At 40.7% G+C, this 12,611-nt stretch overlaps 1 pseudogene across 1 annotated transcript; it reads left to right on the top strand.

The window, feature by feature from the left end:
* Positions 1-338: 338 nt before the first annotated feature.
* Positions 339-1,049, top strand: LOC308495198 (proteasome activator complex subunit 2-like; annotated as a pseudogene). The gene has a single exon. The product of its transcript is annotated as a proteasome activator complex subunit 2-like (transcript).
* Positions 1,050-12,611: the final 11,562 nt, after the last annotated feature.

Raw genomic sequence — 12,611 nt, 5'->3', positions numbered from 1 at the left:
TTACTTTATATTCTTTTCCACATGTAGATTATGGTTATTTGTGCACATATCTTATTACCACTATTATAGTATAGAATCCTTAATGGTAGAGACTGTGACTTGTTTATCTTTGTGTTTCCAAAAAAGAGTGCCGAGTATTGATTATGTGATATCCTCAATAATTATTTCTTAAATATATGAATAAATCATGACATGGTAAGCCGTTCAAAATTTAATTGTAAAGTCAAATAACTTCTGTAGCATCCAGTGGTGTTAATGACTAAAGTGAAGTGTTGAAGAGTGAAAGCAAAAGCGCAGGTGATGAGCCCAGAGACCCAACATCTAGCAACTGGAGCAGCATGGCCAAACCTTGTGGGGTGTGCCTGACAGGGGAAGCCCGGAAACAGGTGGATGTCTTCCGGCACAATCTTTCCCAGAGGCTGAGGAATTCCTCTACAGATTCTTGCCACAGAAAATCATACACCTGAATCAGCTCTTGCAAGAGCTGATCCCTCAACGAGGCTGAGCTGACCTCTCTCCGGGCACCACTGGACATCCCCATTCCAGACCCTCCACCCAAGGATGCTGAGATGGAAACAGATAAGCGGGAGAAGAAGCCCCTAAATGCGGCTTTCTTTCTGGGAATGAGAAGGTCCTGGCCCTACTTGCCTCAGGTAAGCCAGAAGTCTAGCCTCTCAAAGAAAAATGCATTGTGGTGATCACCTGGATCCAGCACCTGATCCCCAAGATTGAGGATGGGCATAACCTTGGGGTGGCAATCCAGGAGAAGGTGCTAGACAGGGTGAATGTAGCCAAGACCAAAGTAGAAGCCTTCTGAACAACTATTTCCAAGCCCTTCTCAGAACGCGGGGAGGCTGTGGCCAAGGCCTCCAAGAAGACCCATGTAATGGATTACCGAGTGCATGAGCGAGATGAGGCGGCCTTTGGGGAGCTCAGGGCCATGGTGTTGGACCTGAGGGCCTTCTATGCCGAGCTGTATCATGTCATCAGCAGCAACCTGGAGAAAACTGTCAACCCAAAAGGATGAAGAGAAGCCATGTATGCACTGAGCCCAGGGCTAGAAGGGAAATAAATGACCTGTACTATGTGTAGATTAAAAAATAATAATAATAAAATAAAGTGAACTATTGAAGATGCATCGTACTGTACCATATTGAGGGATCAAAAATAAGATGCCTTAGGACATGCAGTATTTTCAACAATACTCGTCAATTCCATGGAAGTAAAAGGAAAGAAAATCTGTAGTCTACTATAATTACTATACATATAGTCTACAACATTTTTTGAAATGGACTTTTCCAAGGTTGTTGGGACCAACAATCATTTTCAAGTTTGCAGTAATAAATCAGTTGTTGCGTATGGTAGTCACGTGGCCAATTTGCACATTTCCTTCATGAAGAAACTTCAAAAGTTGTGGTGGGAAGATAGAGGGGATTTCAGAAGCCATGTTAGGGGAAAAATTGTTCATTCCACTGGGAGGGAATTTGTGCCCAAAGCATTGATATTATTAGATTAACTCAACTATAGAAAGCTATCAGCAATTTTCCATACAAATAATCTATTTATTTCTATGCATACATGGCCTCCTTTTCTTACTGCTGGGCTCCACTTAACTTTCATTCAGAAAAAAGGTCCAATCAGTGTGGCTGGTGCATTTATGGAAGGCTCCATGAAATAAGAAGGGCCTGAGTGGGATCTTGAAGAATGGGGAAAACTTTGGTAGGCAGGTATGAGTACAAAGGAGACAGTGAAAGCACATCCCTGCTAAGCAGTGGGGCTGAGAAAAAGTGTGAGGTGCCTGGAGGGCTAGGAGCCTGATCTGGTCACAGCAATGGGTTCAGCTAGGAGGCATGGTCTGGGGAGCCACATTAAAAGGTTCCTGAATGTTTGATGCAGGAGTTGCAATGTTATCCTGTAGTTGGTAGAAATTTGTGGTGCAATCCTCCTTACTTGGGTGTGAAGGGAGAGGCAGGAGAGCAGAATATCAGCTTCACACAGGGAACTCTTCCAAACTACACATGATCTCTCCCCTATTGCAGTTGAGAACCACTGCTAAATGGAAACAGAACTCAGATAAAACCCTCAAAGGCAGAGAAAAGCTCTTGACTGGGATTTAACAGCAGCAAAGTGATAACTGAGATAAGAAACCAACCCTCTCACCCCTGAGCTTTGTATTCACCTTTCTGTTCTTTCACTTTGATGGTCCCTGTACTTTCCCCCAGGGAATCCTTCTCCCTCAGACTCTTTAGCTGAACAACAACTCAGAGAAAATCTTTTTCTTTGTGTTTCCGTGGCAGAGTGGAGACAGACTAACATTTTCCAAAGTTACATTACAAACCATTAAGAGATATAAAACAAGACAGAATAGCACAAAAGAGTCAATTTTCTCAAGTAGAGATCTGAGATCCGTATTCCCTAAGATAGATAATATCACTGAAGCAGTGCACCTGAGTGGTGCTGCTGCTGCTGAAGAAGCCCGTCCCAAACAGCAGTTCCAGGCCCTACATCAGGGGTTACAGCTGCACCGAGCACACAGCTCTTACTAAAGCCCTCTTTCCTCTCCAATTGCCAAACATCCCAAATTCCCAGGATCTTTTCCCTATGCTCCTGAGAAGTTATCCTCTCATCCATGCCATTTATTCCACCATACTGCTCCCTTTACTATTCTCTTTTCTACAATCATCCCATGTGTCACCTCCCCAAACAGCACAAAGTCTGTGTTACAAATCTCTCTCTCTCTCTCTCTCTCTCTCTCTCTCTCTCTCTCTCTCTCTCTCTCTCTCTCTCTCTCCCTTCCTCCCTCCTTCCTCAACCTGGGCCTTTTCTGAAAATTCTGTTGTAGGCAGGAGAATGCCAAAGTCTCTATGAATGTCTAAATGTCATCATTTCATCTAGGAGCCATTCCTCCCAGCGTCTCATCTTGATGTAGGTGATGTTGGATCTGCCTACAGTTTCTGAGTGCGGGCCGGGATCGTGTCTCATGAAGCTGAAGAATGGAAACACGGATCAGGGAGAGGCAAAAACTTTTAAAAAGAGGATAGTTTATTAGAGGCAGGAGAAGAGGTTGCAGCTCCCAAGCGGGAGGGGGTCTCGAATGGGGGTGTCTCCATGACTAAGGCAAAAGCTCTCACTTTTATACCTTCCCTTGCCTGCTTGGGGAAGGGGAGCTGTTTGAAGAAGGGAACTGGCTCCTTCTAATGAAATTCGTCTACCAGTTTTGTTCTGCTTGCCCATCACAAAGGAATTAGCAAAGTAACCCACTCTTTATCTATCAGATCTGCTCCTTTTGTCAGGCTAAAATGAATTCCATGATTAATCTCAAGGTTTGTTACATTATGTCCTGGAGCAAAGGAGTGATTTCAAAACCTGAAGTTTTAGGATGTGACTGTCTTTGTTTATTCCACCAGGGACCTCCCCGTCTACCTAGGGACATGCCAACTCTCCTGTATCAATCTGACCCGAAGCTGTGTGACCACCAAGCTCTGCCTGTTCTTCAGCACCCAGGAAAAATGCCAACGTTCACAAATCCGACCGTACTCTTTTTTAAACTTCCCTTATCTGCTTGAGGCCTGTTGCTAAGCCTCAGATTCCTAATGGAAGGACTCACCTACTTCCCATCCAAAACAGCGCAGCGGTGACAAGCACCCTGGAACACTCAGTGAATGATATAGATCACATCCCCCAAATCTCCTCTGCCTCCCTTGAAATAACTCTCTCAACAGACTTCTTCTCTACTCCCAGCCCCACTACACTCCTAGACGTGTAACCGCAAAAGATATCCTCATAAATTTCACAATATAATAATTTCTTTTTTCGTTTGTTTAATTTTTAAAAACTGGACTTTAATTTTTAGAACAATTTTAGGCTCACAGCAAAATTGAGTGGAGAGTACAGAGATTTCCCATATACCCCTGCCCCACACATACATAGCCTCCCCGACTATCAACATTTGGCACCAAAGTGGTACATTTGTTTCAACTGATGAACCTACATGGACAAATCATAACCACCCAAAGTCTATAGGGTACATTAGGAGTCACTCTTGGTGTTGTACATTCTACAGATTTTCACAAATGTATAATGACATGTATCCTCCATTACAGTATCGTACAGAATAGTTTCACTGCCCTAAAAATTTTCTGTGCTCCATCTAGTCATCCCTCCCTAACCCGAGGCAACCACTGATCTTTCTACTGTTTCCATAGTTTTGCCTTTTCCAAAATGTCGTATGATTGGAATAACAATATAATAATCTCTTTATTAGAAGAGTAAGATAGATTCTGAGAGACAGCTGGCAGACACTAAGAGCAAGGAAAAGGAGACAGAAACTGAGGTAACAACTAGTGACAAAGGACTAAAAGTATTTTTGAACTTCCTATTCAGTAGACTTTTTCAGCAAAATACCTTAGAAAGTTACAGGACCTACGATGCCATCAGGACTTCTTAGTATTCACCTGGAAGTGAGGACCAAGCATAGCACCCTACTCAGAGTATCCTGCAGAAGACTGTAGCACTTGCAGCCAAGTTGAAAAGGGATATCAAGTCTTGTGGTAGATCATTTCCAAAGGTGAGGCCACCAACAATTCCCTCCATCCCTGTGCAAACATGCCACTCCTCCCATCAAGAGGTGGAACCTGACCAGCCCGGTGGCTCAGGCGGTTAGAGCTCCGTGCTCCTAACTCCAAAGGCTGCCGGTTCGATTCCCACATGGGCCAGTGGGCTCTCAACCACAAGGTTGCAGGTTCGACTCCCGCAAGGGGTGGTGGGCTGCGCCCCCTGCAACTAGCAATGGGCAACTGGACCTGGAGCTGAGCTGCGCCCTCCACAACTAAGACTGAAAAGGACAACAACTTGAAGCTGAATGGCACCCTCCACAACTAAGACTGAAAGGACAACAACTTGACTTGGAAAAAAAGTCCTGGAAGTACCCACTGTTCCCCAATAAAGTCCTATTCCACTTCCCCAATAAAATCTTTTTTTTTTTTAAAAAAAAAAAAGAGGTGGAACCTATTTTCCCCTAGACTGGTCTTGTCGCTTGCTTTGGCCAATAGACTGAGACAGAACTGACATTCTAGTACTCTTAAGAACTACAGTTTCATGTCTTATTAGGGAGACCACTTCATGGACGGTGCCTGACCACTGCGCTGTACACCTGAAGCTGAAGCTGAGTAATAATGAATGTCAACTATAATTTAATATACATATATGTAGTCACAGGATGTGGAGTACAGTATAAGGAATAGTCAGTGGAACTGTAACAGCTATCTATGATGTCAGAGGGGCAGTAGATTAGGGAGGGAGGGTTATCACTTTGGGAGGGGTATAAATGTCTACTATTACATTGTTTTGTATATCTGAAGCTAATAATAATTTAAAAAAAGAACTACAGTTTCTGCCTTTGTGTTTTTGAAAATCAGCTGACGGGTTATAAAGCGAGGCCACTAAATGAGAAGAGAGAGGCCCATCCAGCCCCCAGTCATTGCAGCTGAGGCCAGATATGTATGTGATACTACCTTGTACATTCCAACGCCACCCCAGTGGAACGCCCTGCTGAATGCAGTCAACACCACAATCTAGCACAACTACCCAGCGGAGCCCAGCCAACTCACAGAATCCATGAGAAATAATACGTTGCTATTGTTTTAAGCCGCTAAATTTTGAGGGAGTTTGATATACCAAAATAGATATCTAATATACTGTTTGTCAATTCAACCCATCTCAATCAAGGATATTAACAAATCTGGGTCTCAGATTTGTTTTTAATTTTCCTAGGTTTTATGTTTGAACTGTCCTTTCATCACTTGAGTGTTCTATATTGATTTCAGCCATGCATCCCAGACAGTTCTGATATCAAATATTACACCCCATCATTCCCATAAAAATAGTGAAAGTTATTAGAGCTTACTTGGAGTTCAGAAACTGACCACTTTATCCATATTACTCCCTCAATATAGGTAATGTTTCAACTTCCTCTTTGATTCTGAAGATACTTTGGATGTCATTATTACCCTGAATTTTAAATTTTACTTTCAAAATGTCCCGTGTCTGTATTTGCTGTGATAATTTCCTTTGAATGTGTTTTGCAAGTTTCTTCGTGCTTTTCAAATGTAAATTAAATGATGAGAGCAATGCTTATTCAGACAATAGCATTCACCTCATGCCACTGCTGAAATGGAAGGATTCTCCAGGGATTCAGCTTCTCTCTTCTTAACTCTGTAAAATCTCTGTGTGACTTTGTCAATGTCAATGACTTCAATTAGCATCTACAAAATGATGGCTCACGAATCTAGATTTCCCATTTGGACTTCTCTCCTAATATTCAGATACAGTTTCAACTGCCCACCAGGTATCTCTAGTTGGATTCTCTACAAGCTTCACAAACTCAACATCTCCAAAATGGAGTTCATTGTCCCCCAGAACTTATTTTTCTTCCCTTAATCCTTTACTCAATGAATTATAGCAGAGATCCAAAAATCTGGCATGTGCGCCTCCCCAACAGACCAGGAGCCTTAGGTCCCATTCATCTCCAAATCTTCCAATCCTAGCATAGGGCCTAGTATCTTCTAGTGCTCACTAAGTGTTTTTTTAATTAATAATTGAATAAAAATGTTTATTCTGCCTGGTTACCGCAGGCAAAAATATCAGCCGGTCGAACCCAGCTAAATGTGCCAGCTTTCAGTACCATCTAGTCATGTCCAAGGCAAGGCTTTGTGAAGAACCTTGTCACCACCAGCAGCAGGAGGAGGAGGAGCCAAATGAGCAACCACAGGCCACACAGGCTTGGAAAAATCATATCCTTGATATGCCTGTGATGTACAGCCTTTCGTAGCAGGACTGACAGAGTTCATTTGAACAAGTTGTATGATAGACCCATTGCCTCAGTTCCTGAGCCCCTGCTGCACCTGAGCTCTGTTCTGAGCAAAGCACATCACCTTCCAGATTTCAGGAATGAGACCCCTTCCCAGTCATTCATGCTGCCATGCCCCCAAAGTATTCTTGTACTTGACAGCTGCACAATAACAAATGGCTCTACCGTTTGGAAAACAAGCTTTTAATATTTTTTTCCTGGTTAGAAAATTCCAGCCAGCTCCAAGTAGTTCAACGTCAACTCAGTTCAAATCTATGGTTCCTTCAAAGCACTGTGTTGCAGATATTAATCCCTCTTAATTGGTAGGTCATGTGTACAAACCCAAATCCGCCTTGGGTCAGTGTGGCCCACTTCCTCTCTTCGTAACACTGGAGGTCCAATCTGCTTTAAAGACAAACCAGTTTGAGTCATAGGCATTTTGAGTTTGTCTTTGTAGCCTAAATGTCTTTCATTCTCTTGGCAGGATCATGCCTCACAGCTTTGTGAACAATATTTTTAAGATTTATGTCTGTAATAACTGCTTTTATATTCCAGATTAATTTATAGCATCTGAAATAATAAATTATTTGATCTGGCACTTTCTTTATGAATCAAGCGCAATCTCAGATATCTTCTGGGTTTATAATTCTAGACTCTCAAAGTAACACTGCTTTTTTCCATTCAAATATATTTCCTTTTCTGGAGTTTGGGGTGACTATAATGGGTTCATTCAAAATATTCTTTATTAGGTGGCTGGATTGCTCAGTTGGTTAGAGCGCAAGCTCTTAGCAACAAGGTTGCTGGTTCAATTCCCTCATCGGATGGTGGGCTGCGCCCCCTGCAACTAAAGATTGAAAACAGTGACTGGACTTGGAGCTGAGCTGCGACCTCCACAACTAGATTGAAGGACAACTACTTGGAGCTGATGGGCCCTGGAGAAACACACTGTCCCCCAATATTTCCCAATAAAATTTATAAAAAGAAACCCCCCAAAACACAAAATATTCTTTATTAAAACAGCACCTCGCATTTTTATAACATCTGAATAAAACAAGCAATATAATCTCCCTGAAAACAATTTTTGGCATTAAAATATATCCATTTACATAATTATGGGGAAAGCTCAACAAAAACTACCAATCTATTTAACCTCTTGAGTTTGATGTAGCACATTGGAACATGAACATACAGTCAAAAGACAAGTTCTTTCATTACCAGACTCTGTTATACTATTTCTATAACAAACCTTACCACCCTCTCCCTATCCTCTTTTGTACATAGTCTATAAAACTATACTATTATAAATTGAATAACTAGGAAGGGGAGATTTAACATATTTATGAAATGTGGGTTATAAATAAATCAATGCCAACGTGCTATCAGTGAAGGTCTTAACAGATCTATTTTACTTAATAAACATACTAACAGTTTACTTGAGAATGAATAAAGCTCAGGTATCGGAAAATAATAACTCAGTTTAACAAATCTTTTCATTAAAGTCTAAAAGTAATATTTGGATCTATAAATTCAATGTGAATACTATCAAAATCCCAGCTACTTTTCTTTTTTGCAGAAATTAACAAACTGATCCTAAAATTCATATGGAAATTCAAGGGACCCATAATAGTCAAACCAACTGGAAAAAGGAAAAGAAAGTTGGAGAACTCGTACTTCCTGATTTCAAAACTTACTGCAAAGTTACAGTAATCAAAACAGTATGGTACTGGCATGAGGATCAATGGAATGGAATCGAGAGTCCATTAATAAGCCCTTACATTTACGGTTAATTGATTTTTGACAAGGGTGCCCAGACAATTCAATGGAGAAAAGATACTTTTCAACAAATGATGCTGGGACAACATGCAAAAGAATGAAGCTGGACTCCTATCTCACACTATGTGGAAAAATTACCTTAAAATGGATCATAGACCTAAATGTGAAAGCTGAAACTATAAAACACTTAAAAGAAATCATAGAAGTACATCTTCATGACCTTGGATTAGGAATGATTTCTCAGATATGACACCAAAAACACAAGTGACAAAAGAAAACATAAATAGATTGGACATCATCAAGATTAAAAATTTTGTGCTTCAAAAGACACCATCAAGAAAGTGAAAAGACAACCTACGAAATAGGAGAACGCATTTGCCAATCCTATCTGACTAGTATCCAGCATATGTAAAGAACACTTACTACTCAATAGTAAAAAGACTAATAACTCAACTGAAAAATGGACAAAGGATCTGAATAAACATTTCTCCAATAAACATTTCTCCAAAGACCTACAAATGACCAATAAGCACATGATAAGGTGCTCAACGTCATTAGTCATCAGGGAAATACACAAGTAAATCAAAACCACAATGAAATATCAATTCTTACCCTTACATCTTATAGGATGGCTATAATCAAAACCACAATGAAATATCAATTCTTACATCTTACATCTTATAGGATGGCTATAATCAAAAAGATAGACAGTAACAAGTATTGTTGAGAATGTGAAAAAATTAGGACCCTCATACACTGCTGGTGAGAACATAAAATAGAACAACTGCTTTGGAAAACAATTTGGCAATTCTTCAAAAAGTTAAACATTGTGTTACCATATGACCCAGCAATTCCACTCCTAGGTATATATATACCCAAGAGAAGTGAAAACAGATGTCCACATAAGAACTTGTACACAAATGTTCATAGCAGCACTATACCAAAATAACCAAAAAGTGGAAACAACCTAAATGTCCATCAACTGATGAATGGTTAAAAATTTGGTATGTCCCCTCTTTTAGTGTTCTTGGACCCAATCCAATGTGTTTATTGTGGGGGACTTCCCATACAACACCAAACAATTCTTGGACACCAGCAGGACATTTGAGATTGTGACTCAATTCTGACACTGTCTACCCAGAGATAGCACCAGATTCCACAGGTTGAGGACTCAGTCCTACAAGACTGCCCCCCTCCAACTTCACACACCACTTGCAACTCCAGGTGGTTACTTGTGCTTCTGACCAACTGACTATAAATCAGAGGTACCCACAACCTCCTTCTCGGGTTCGATTATCTTGCTAGAGTAGCTCACGGAAGAACTCAGAGAAACATTTTCCTTACTAGATTATTGGGTTATTATAAAATGATTTAACAGGAACATCCAGATGGAGGAGATGCACCGGGCAAGGTCTGGGGAAAGGGTGAGGAGTTTCTATGCCCCTGCACCACTCCCCCCTGCCCCCGCACCTCCACTGTGTTCACCGACTGGGAAGCTCTGCGAACCCCGTCCTTTTGGGATTTTTTGGAGGCTTCATTACACAGGTATGATTAATTAAATCATTGGCCATTGGCAACTGATTCAACCTCCAGCCCCTCTTCAATCTCCTGAAGTCAGTGAGTGGGACTGAAATTTCTAACCCTCTAATCACCGGGTTGGCTCTGCGGGCAACGAGCCCCCATCCTTAGGTGCTTTTCAAAAGTTACCTCATTAACATAAAAAAGACACTTTAACGCTCTCACCACTAGGAAATTGTAAGGGTTTTAGGAGCGCTGTGCGAGAAACAGGATGAAGACTAAGTACATATTTATTATAAATCACAATATCATGTCAGTGCAATGGAATATTATTCAACAAGGAAAAGAACGAAGTACTGATGGTGAACCTTGAAAACATTACGTCAAGTGCTATGTGAAAGAATCCAGACATAAAATACAACTATGCAGTTCCATTTTTACTGAATGTCCAGAACAGGCAAATCTATAGAAACAGGAAGTAGCTTAGTGATTTCTTAGGGCTGGGCAAGATGGAGTGGAGTGGGGAATGGGAAGGAACTATTAATAGGTCCCAGGTTTCTTTTAGGGGTGTTAAAGAGAAAACCACATGCCCTAAATGGTGTTACTTGTGCTAAAGTCCATGATACCTAGACTTAATACCCGACCTCATTGCAGTTTTGACCTTCGCCAGAAGTGTAATCTTAATCAACTATTCTGGAATTTTCTGGTCTAGCACCAGTAAGGAAATCTGTCGTGTAAGACCTCTCCATCCCCCAAAGGAAGAAGAGGCAATCTTCATGATAAAACCCTTGCTGTTCCCCATTCTCCCCTCCACAAAAAAGATGTCCTGGCCTAAAACTAATCCTTCCTTTCCCTTTGTTAATAGCCCCCATGCCCCACTCTTCTTCCTATAAAACCTTCCATTTTCTACAACCCCTCAGAGGGCCCTTCTAGTTGCTACATGGGATGCTGCCACATTCATGAATGGCTTAATAAAGTCAATTAGATCTTCACATTTACTTGGTTGAATTTTGTTTTTTAACAGGGTGAATGAACGTAAGACTGTGATTATAGCTGCACATCCTGTGGATGTAACCCCAAACAATTAATTACACACTTTCAATAAGTGAATTGTGTGGTGTGTAAATTATATCTCAATACAGTTGTTAAAATATAACAAATAAAAGTAACTTTCATCCCACCTCATGTCAAAATTAATTATGAAATCTGAATTAGGGAGTCTTATAAAATTTCGTTTTTTCCCTCAATAATTTTGATCTCTAGCTGAATATTTTGTACATGAAGTGACTGTTAAATTGATCCTATTCCTCTTCCAAGGGCAAATTTCATCAAATTTCCCTTTGATTGTTCTTCCCCTGTAGAGATCAGTATTCGTGTACTTAAAAGATGCAATCCCAAATGACTCTTCACTTATCTCTTAGGCAGCAAGCTATGTTGCCACAAGAAATCATTTTTCCTTTGGTTCAAAAGACTTGTCCAGGCTGCAATCTACATTCTGCTTCCTAATAGACTGCTCAGAGAATATTTCTTTACTTCTGTCAGAAAAACTTGTGAAAGATTTTGAAATGGAATCCCCAAAAGTTATGTTCTGTATGTCCTGTCTCATGCATGCTTCCAGATTATCTGATTCTGTAGGGGTTTGTGCCTTTCAATGTCTTTGAGCTATTTTACAGCTCTGTAAATTGTAGAAAAATGATAATGATGTCAATGATTCGCATCCATTGAAATGCAAACCAATTGTGTCTGTGGAATGAAATGGATTGTTGCCTATGGTTAATGACCAGTTTTGCAACTATTTCTATTGTGTAAATAAAAAAGGAGCTACATACTGTGTTTCCCTGAAAATAAGACCTAGCTGGACCATCAGCTCTAATGTGTCTTTTGGAGCAAAAATTAACATAAGTCCTGGTAGTATAGTATAGTATAGTATAGTATAGTATAGTATAGTATAGTATAGTATAGTATAGTAAAATAAGACCGGGTCTTATATTAATTTTTGCTCCAAAAGACGCATTAGAGATGATGGTCCAGCCAGGTCTTATTTTCGGGGAAACACGGTAGTAGACCAGACAAGCTCAAGGGGCCACATGGCAGGCCTGACAAGCTCAGCGACCAAAAGTAACCACATAGAATGGTCTGATCATAAATTCCTAACTGGGTAGGTCATGACAGGTAGTCACATTCCAGGCGTACAGCTTCCTTAGCAAAGGTCAGTCTTTACCTTCAATGAGCCCTGTCCATTGTTCTTATGCACCTAGGACAACATACCTTTGAAATGTCAGAGTAATATTCTTTTCCAGACTCCTCAAAGAACAACCGCAGGCACCAGAGCACAGACCACCAGAGCACAAGACCACAGAACTCTTCATTGCTGTCTTGTTGCCCATATACCATCTCTATTTGCTGTAAACGTTAAATGTTAACTATCCTGTACCCACCAATGTAAAAGAAGTGTGTGTTTCTCCATTTTGCG

Source organism: Rhinolophus hipposideros (genome assembly GCF_964194185.1).
Source record: "Rhinolophus hipposideros genome assembly, chromosome: X".
Classification (NCBI taxonomy): Eukaryota; Metazoa; Chordata; class Mammalia; order Chiroptera; family Rhinolophidae; genus Rhinolophus; species Rhinolophus hipposideros.
This window is presented reverse-complemented; position numbering and strand designations above follow the sequence as displayed.